The sequence below is a fragment of the Anabas testudineus genome, chromosome 21, assembly GCF_900324465.2.
Source record: "Anabas testudineus chromosome 21, fAnaTes1.2, whole genome shotgun sequence".
Classification (NCBI taxonomy): Eukaryota; Metazoa; Chordata; class Actinopteri; order Anabantiformes; family Anabantidae; genus Anabas; species Anabas testudineus.
In genome coordinates, this window is record NC_046629.1 from 11,388,144 (window position 1) to 11,396,871 (window position 8,728).

Genomic DNA, 8,728 nt, shown 5'->3' on the forward strand with positions numbered 1-8,728 from the left:
TGTGGCTCAGACAGTTTTGATAAAAGGAACTTTTCACTGCAACAGAGACAATTTACACCTTTATCTTGATCTGTGATGTGCTGACAAGACTTCTATTAAGCACCGTTTAGCATATTTGTTGCAAGTAGTAGTTTGAATACAGCTGTTTACCGTCAGCATAGTTCATAAAGTCAATAAACTTGAAGGCTTGAAGGTTGACAGAACAATGAAGAGCACAGTCGATGGCGATGTCAGGCTAAACACATAAATAAAATGCAGAGAGTACAACTAGTTGAGAAATTTCATGCTGCGATTTGTAACTGCTTAGCAACCATCCCACATTTAAATGCCACAACTTGCAAGGCTCTGCAGGGTGATTCAATGTGCCTTTGCTGAGAGTGATACATGCAATAAAAAAAAAATTGTTGTCACTTCCACTCAGGTCAGACTCAGATTTGTTTGCTGCCACAGCTACTAGATGAACAAAAAGAAGAAACCATCAGCTTTCCCCAGCAGATCCATCTCTGAATCTGTGAGTTGACTGAATGGGTTAAAATAGTGCAATGAATCATTATGTTAATCACATTTGGAAACAGAATAGTTTATGCCATGACACATACTTTTTTTTTGTGGAGTACAACAAAGACATCCATGATGCACTGATGAGTGAGGAGTACATGGCGAGTAATTGTAATCAAATGCAACCATGGTCTCCTGTGGCTCCAGGACTGAGAGACTCAGCATATTCTGGACAGTTATGTTTGTCTATTTGGGCTTGCAGCCCAGAGGCCAACGTGAGTGGCAGAGAATATTAGGGTCAGACAGAAGCATGATCTAAGGAGACTATGGCTGAAGCTTTGACCAATAAAATCCTGCTGCCCTGCTGATCCCTAACTCGCCTCTCTCTAAGTCCCCTTTAAAACAGCTGATTTCAGTCATTCTGGCACACTTGGTCATTTAAAACCCAAAGGTGCTTACACTGTGCAACCCTTGCCTTTGAATCATGGGGTTTGTCTTTAAAATACAACAGTGACTCTTACACTTCCACCCTGTATCAGCACCCATCACAGCAAACTGACTTCCTGAAGCGCACTTCAAGGTCTCATCTGCAATGTTTTGCTTGTGTGTGTGTTTTGTCACCCTGCATCTGCCTGTGAGCCACATCAGTACCTAAACTTTCCCAATCTGTTAGTGCGACGCTAATTATGCCTGTGCTGCAGCTGATTTATTCAGTGAATTAAACAGCTTTCGGGGGTTAAGTTTAAAGATCTGAACGCTGTTTTGCCATGAATATTTAGTGGGAGTAATTTAGGATGAGAAGTGAAGTGTTACCTGGCTGAGTCATGCTATGCTTTCAAAAGCTTATGGATTTGGTTTGCCAGCTTCACTACTCCTGCTGATAAAGTTCAAAGTAATACTTGGAGGCCTCTCCTGTGTGGAGTAAATAAAACAGCACACCCAGGATACTGCCAAGATGCTAGACACATACAGGTAGTGTGTGCCTGGTTAGCATGCAGGTTATGAAGCATGCTTGATCCATTTATTTAGCTCATCACCAGAATCTGCAGCTCATCCTCAACTTTACAGAGCTTTATTGTGCGTTTCGGATCACGGTTTACCAGTCCAGACCAGCACATCTTCAAACTCCAGAAACTACTCCTACTCGGCACTGAGAAGCAGACAGAGGTTTAGACAGACGAGCTGCATTAAGCAGCTAACGAGACAGAAATTTCCCTCAGGAGTTAGTAGAGACAAAAAACTGAGATAAAAAACTGAGATAAAAGAGGGTCAGTAATGGACACGTATTCACCAGTTGGCCTGAAATATGACTGCGTGGTTTTCCTGCTATCACGTCATAATATAGCCACAAACAGTGCAATAGAGGTTACCTTACAGCAAACACGTACAGATATGTTTCAGTGGAAATATCCGTACTCAGTACTTTACGTACTTCAGTATTCAACTAGGAAGTGTTCCCAGAAAAAACTGTAAACAATTATTTTGAAGAGAGCTGTGAATCTCAAAGGAAAACACCAGCAGTCCACAGGAACATCATTCCTGTGAAGTAAAAAATAAGTTAGGTGTACCACAGTGTCGTTAGTCCACATCACAACGAACACAAAGCAAACAAACTCAGTAATTAGTTTTTAAACACATTAATTAGGTCAATCGTTGATTCTCATCAAAATGAATGACGAAAGACTGAAATCAGACGTTAACCTGTTCGTCTTCCTCTCTAAACTGTAAATGGTCGTGGTGCCCAAGTATTCTTACAATAGCTACAGTCACTGTTGTGAAGTCAGTAATCAGGCCTGACTGAAGGAGAAAGTAAGCACGGAACCACTGCACAGTACTCACTGAATGACAGTGAAGATACCAAGTTCATTGTCGTCTGGGTCCATTGCTGATGACACGTCTTTAACGCAGTACTGTTCAGTTTTTCCTGTCCAGGCCTTTCAAGCCTCTTTCACTGATGTATGCGCCTGTCCTTTCTCCTGACTCCAAAGTTTCTCTCTGCTTGATTTGGACTTTCCATAGGCAACTGAGCTTGTCTGACTAAGCCATTCAGTTATGATTACATACAATGCCCCTGTCACTGAGTGAGTGGCCAATGCCCTGGGGGAGGAGACCGAGCTTGTCGCTTCTGACTCAGTAATGAAATAACATCACATTCCGGGCCAGTGCATCAGAAAACACAGTGGGATCAATGCTGAACAGCTGGACTCCAAAGGGTTGCTGTGCTAGTGAAGGCTGCTTCAATGAGTAACGCTTGCATGAAAAACATATTTTGTTTGGGTGGCATTCACTGCTGGTTTTTTCATATTTCAGCATCTATTCCACTTGTCACAGCGGGACGGTTCAAAGTAAAACCCGAAGATTTGAGTGTTTCCTGTTCACGAAATCACAAACACAACTGTTTCAGCTGGATGGCATTATTCACAACATTTCAGTACATAACCAAATTGCACTATCTAAAATATTAATATGATCCCTGTATGAAGCGTTTGGAAATGGCATGTGTTTTATCATCCATGAGGGCTTAAAAATTAAGCTTCAACCATAATCCAAGGTCTATCACTAGCTGCCTGCCAACTGTCACCCTTTAACAGAGCCAAACCTAAATCCTATATAAACCATGGAATTAGATCTTAACCTAAATGTTATAAAGTAACATCAGGTATTATTTTACTATACATATTTTCAATGTTTTCATGCATTTTTATGGTCAAACAGTGCATCTTGTCATACAATATTTTTGATCTAATAAACATGGTACATTTACTCTCACCACGTTTAGATTTTAGTGCATTCTACCATGCAGCCATGGCATTTTATTGTCATGATAGTTCACGCTGTACTATGCCATGCAGAATCTCTCATGCATGAATGGCATACACAGTCCTCCATTAGTTATGAACTGAGGCACGTGTCTTCGCCTCTGCAAGCAAATGGAACTGCTTGCATAACACGTCCAGTGCCAAGTACACGAAACGAGCCATAAAAGTAAAACTTCCCATGTAACAACATGATAATGTTAACAAATGTTTTAACGTATTATTTACACATGTACAGTGCAAGGCAAATTCTTCAGTAAGTACAAAAATTTACACATTATTTTTTAACTACGCATGACCATATGGCCACAAAGAAGCTCTACGTGAGGTTAAAGCATACAAAAGCAGAGCTTTCTGTGAAATAAATACGACACATGCATCCATCCAATCATGTGGACCAACACTTGCCCCTGGGCCACCGTGCGCTGCATCAGTGGCCTGTTTTTCCCTGTCACACAGGCTGCAATGCTTAAAGTGGGGACAGGAAATGTGCAAAGATAATAAATCCTGCACGGTGCACACAACTAAGAATCACATGTAGCATGTTGTCTAGTGGTCATGACAGTGATGATTTTAAGTGGTAGCAATAGGCAGAGTGCTTAGTGAGAGCCCTCCCATTTAATGTCCTGTTCACTGTGTGGGTGGATGGCTCATTTGTTTCCTTAGAACAATGTGAAGCTGCATACTTCTTTGCAAATTGCTTTATGATTACAATACACAGTTAGGAAATAATGATTAACAAGCAAAATACAGGGCACATGAAACAAAATAAAATTTCAAAATTGTACGAGAAGTCATTAACCATAGATAAAACAAACAAAGTCAAGTTCCACATATTTTGCTCAGTTCCACATACAAAAGATTTGAATATGGAAGTTGACTTTCAGTCCAGTCAAATTAGATTTGTGTTTCACATAATAACAGTGGAAGTCACTTTTTTATTACACGATGGAGCAGAATAAAAAGTGGATGCAGCCAGTAGTAGCATAAAATGAGAGTCACTCACTTCATGCAGAACAGGAAAACTCCTATTAATATAAGAGATACTATATGTTTGGCCCTCACTAAGGATTACAGATGGATTTCTGCCGTCTGCTGCAGTAGAATCGTCATCTTTTTGCCATCATAAAAGAACGACAAATAGGTCATTAAGCACAATTAATTGAAAAAAAAAAAACATAAGTCAAATAAAGGCCTGGCTCTAACTAGTGCCTGCAACGTGTCAGTATTATTTAAATCAAACATTAACATTAAAGTCTACTGATTAATGAAACTGTTTCATCAGAAAGCAGTTACCTATTATATTTTATCGGCTACAGTTTAAGATAAAAAATAGAACACAAGCATGAAAACAACTCCTCCAGTGAGCTGATAAATTTACTCATACCATAGACAGGAAGAACACATAAGTCAATTGCAGTCAATGAGATCTCAGGATATCACATTCCTCAAATCAGATAGCCGGTCTCGTGTCAACACACTACCGAAGCTCCTCCCTGCTGCCCTGGGAGGATAGGATTCACAGCATCCAGCAATTATCTGTAATGTGGGAGAAAAATCAATGTGCCCATGGAAAGCTGCTAAGGTCATCAAGGCGTTGTCGCTTGAATCAGAGGCACTGGGTTGCTGCCGGCCGCGCTCCAAGCTTCTCAGCCAGCATTTGTGAGACCATGCATCATGCAGAATGCCATGGATTACAATAATTATTAGCCTGATAATATGGATGATAATTGTTTTTTTGCACGTGATCATGGTAAAATGGGAAATTGTACATTGTGATTTATGATTAATTAATACACGTGAAAATAGGAATCTGCTGACTCAGTCCTAAAGAAACAACTGCATCTTTCAAGTAGTTAGTTTTATATAGTTTCCAATTAGTTTACTTTTTACGCTTCAGTCCTTAACAAACTAAATGTCTTCTTAATAGTTTTTTGAAAGTGGAAATGACAAATAAACCTCTGGTATTTGAAATTAAGTGCAGCATTCACAATCCCCAAGCAATCCTGTTATAAACCTGTTCTGTTAAAGATCCTGTAATTTATAATGTAAACAGGTAAAAATAGCCTCATACCCTCATAGATCACCAATTTAGGTCACTCAATACTAAATGTCTCTGGCTTGTGGGAGAAAAGAACAGAAACAGCCTCAGACTCACCCCTGCTGTTCTTGGTTTTTGCCCAAACTGTGAACACAGATTTCATTCTTGAGCGCATTGTTAATTTCCATGTCCTCTCTCTCAGGTAGATACTGATCATTACTGGAGCTAATCGAGGAGCGTCGAATGTGCCCTCTGTGTGGATGAGAAGATCCTGCCAGTCGTGTATGGGGAGGGGAGGCCTCCTCAAAGCACTGACAGTCTGGTGTAAATTCTATTAACAGCAAGAGGAAATTGAGAAGAATGAAAAATCAATACCTCGCGGCCAGTAATGTTTGAAGGATCAGGTTGAGTAGAAATGTGAGATGACACGGCCTTGCTCTGATGCAGAGATGGTTTCTGTAAGTGGTTAATTAAGCGTTTGTCTGGCATCTAGATTGCATTTTTCCTCTCACCATTACTTCATTTTTTCCCCTTTACTGTAAAGAAGATGTTAGAGATGGTAATCTGAGTAATAATATCAGTCACCAATCTGATATAGCTGCACTCTACTAAAGGAATTGGAAATTGTGTTTTGTCTTAAGGTCTCCATTTTCAAAAAGATAAATGCATTGTATTTCGCTTTTGCACAAATGCTTCTACACTAGGGTGGCACACACATAAGACATTCACATTCGACTCTCAGACTGTACGATCTTTAGGAAATGATAGGGTATCTGTGATGGCTCACTGAGTTAGAATTTCTGCTGTGTGAACCATACAATTTTGTGAGACCTTAATAAAGAAAGGAGACATAAATGATAGCTGGAAACAAATTGTTTATCTTGCCTATGTAGCAGTCATTTTGAAAAATCATCTCATGTAGGTAATATTTCAGATGGAAACCATTTGTCTTTTAACTGATGAAGGTTATTTCTCAATATTTGCAGTCGCAGACACATAGGTGCCATAAATGTAAATGCAACATTTCGAAAGGCACCATTTCACTGTCTGGTGCTCCACTAGGACAGATTACATCTTTAATGTGGTTTTAAGGTGCACCATGGGCTGCTTGCATTAAACGGTTCTTCACAGTGTACCAGCACAGACAAGTGACAAAAAGAGGGCACTGCATCAGAGCAGGGCTCAGCCATGTTAAACTGCTTCAGTCATTGTCAATTGAGTTTCTAACAGTAATAACTGAGTATTCCATGTTTTTGTAGTGTAGTTTGTTTTACTAAATAATTTATATTGTGCTATTTGCTGTTCATTTGATATTATAACCACAGGAGTCTACAAACATGACATAATATTTTGTAATCACTAAAAACTGACCAGGCAATAATAACAACTAAGAATTTTAAACTGGGTTATCAAGCATTAATATAGCCAAAAGACAAAAAAGGTCTATACAGAATGATAACGAATAGCTTGTAGTTTTAGCAGGCAGAAGAGAAGGGATATTGTAACAGAGGAAAGTCAGAGGAATGCTTTAATGTCAGTCATTTGCATGTACTCTCCAAACCAGAACCATAGAAATGAAGCTGAAAATTCAGCCACTAATTGTTGCAGTCTGACTCAAAACCATATGCTCAAAACAAAGACAGCTATTTGTTTGATTCCGTTCTAGTTTTGTAATGATTTTGCATGCAGTATAAAACAAATATATAAATAAAACCTTTTCTCTTTTCTGTATTTTTTGCCAGACAAGAGTAGATTTTGCTTTATTTTTTAAAAAGTAAATTTACAGTATTTTTGTGTGAGATTGTTTTTATTGTCAGAGTATGAAATTTAAGAACGTGTTAATGTAACATAAAGTTGATGCTATTGTATTTGACTGCATTGCACAGTTATTGCATTGGCTTCTTCTAAAATTCAGGCCATTATCTTTGAACAAAAAAACTGCCCCAAGCTGCTGGATCCCAAGGGCCCTAAGAACCCTCAGGTTCACTGTTTGGCAATTTCTCTGTCACAATATGATTAACTGTAATTGTATTTGGAATATGGGAATACCACATGCACCATTATGAAAGCACAGCTTGCTGTGACATTAAAATATCATTATCTGACTTGAGGCTTGAAGAAGCAGTGCTGTGACAAAATCTAGTTTCATATTTTATACATATTTAACAGATGCATTTGATTTGTGTTTAGTTTAGGGCCATAGCATAGAAATACATAATGCACAAAGAAGTGATGCATCAGGGGTTTAAAACCCAGCAGCTCATTTTTGCTCTAGTGCCCTGAAACATGTTAATCTAATCAATCCAAATCAATCCTTCATCAATAATGTGAGTGTTACCACCATCTAGTGGTCAGTAGTGTACCAGGCAAGTTTTAACAAGGAGGACTGTCACTCAGATACAAATACAGCAATCTACAGTCTATCAACATCTCAGGGATTCACCAAAAAGACCCAAAGTTCAACACATCATGCTACAGCCAGTGTAGCCTGCCCCCGAGTGTGATAGAAGTATAGGAATTAGAAGTCTACAATGTTCCTGCAGGCAAACATGTTTGTAACTGTGTTCTCATCACTACTTCCCAGAAGCCTGTGTAGTTCCAAGGAGATTTTAAAATATGACACAAGCACATCAGCAAGCTGCTCATTGATCTGTATTTCTAGTGTATTATGATGCACTGGTCAATAAAGTTCATCTCTGAAAGCTGTTCAGCTGCTTTCAAGTAAGAATAATCATCACTGTTGCTCAGAAATATGAATTACATTTAACAAATGCTCCTTATATTGTGTCTCTCACTCATGCTGCAATTGTAAATCTTCAAAATGCCAACTTCTGCACTAGTAACATTAAAATCTGGAACCAACCCAATACTTTTGCAAGGTATTCCAAAAGCCCACTTATAGGACCTGTGTGTGTGCAAATATTTATTATCACATCCTTTTATGAAGTTAGTGGATGTAAACTCCCAGAGCTGCACTTATCCCACTGAGAAATGACATAACGGGAAGTCTGATGAGAATCTGCTGGGACTCCTACTCCAGTCCTCGCTACCACCAAATACGTGGATCAAACGCAAAGCCGCCCGCTTATCACCACTTCCCCTGTCTGTTTGGTGGACTCTGGTATCTGATGAATCCTTATCATGACCATACAGTGCTGGTTCACATGTCATGTTATCACACAGGTCTCTTCCCCTAGGACTCCCACAGGAAGCGTCTGTTCCCTGGGCACCACATGCCAAGTATCTCAACGGCCCAAGGAAAAAGTGTGATCCAGGGAGGACTTTGAATTTGGGCATGGTCTCTCCAGTGTTTCCGTTTCTCAGCATTTCAAGTAAAAGCCAAACATAAAAAGCCTTGTTTTTAACTTTGTGG